The sequence below is a fragment of the Alligator sinensis genome, unplaced genomic scaffold (assembly GCF_000455745.1).
Source record: "Alligator sinensis unplaced genomic scaffold, ASM45574v1 scaffold935_1, whole genome shotgun sequence".
In the NCBI taxonomy this organism is placed as follows: domain Eukaryota; kingdom Metazoa; phylum Chordata; order Crocodylia; family Alligatoridae; genus Alligator; species Alligator sinensis.
Window position 1 is genome coordinate 66,604 of NW_005843431.1, and position 215 is coordinate 66,818.

Sequence of the window (215 nt, forward strand, 5' to 3'; positions counted from 1 at the left end):
AGTCTAAATCTGCTCTCTGCTAGCTTGTGGCCATTATTTCTTGTAACCCCCAGGGGTGCCTTGGTGAGAAAAGCCTCACCAATCCCCTTCTGTGCCCCCGTGATAAACTTATAGGCAGCCACAAGGTCACCTCTCAACCTTCTCTTGCGGAGGCTGAAGAGGTCCAGGTGCCCCAGTCTCTCCTCATAGGGCTTGGCCTGCAAGCCCTTAACCAT

At 53.5% G+C, this 215-nt stretch overlaps 1 protein-coding gene across 1 annotated transcript in view; it reads left to right on the top strand.

The window, feature by feature from the left end:
• The window catches only part of LOC102384750 (leukocyte elastase inhibitor-like), a 13,422-nt gene that overhangs the window by 4,976 nt on the left and 8,231 nt on the right, over positions 1-215 (top strand). The window lies entirely within an intron of this gene.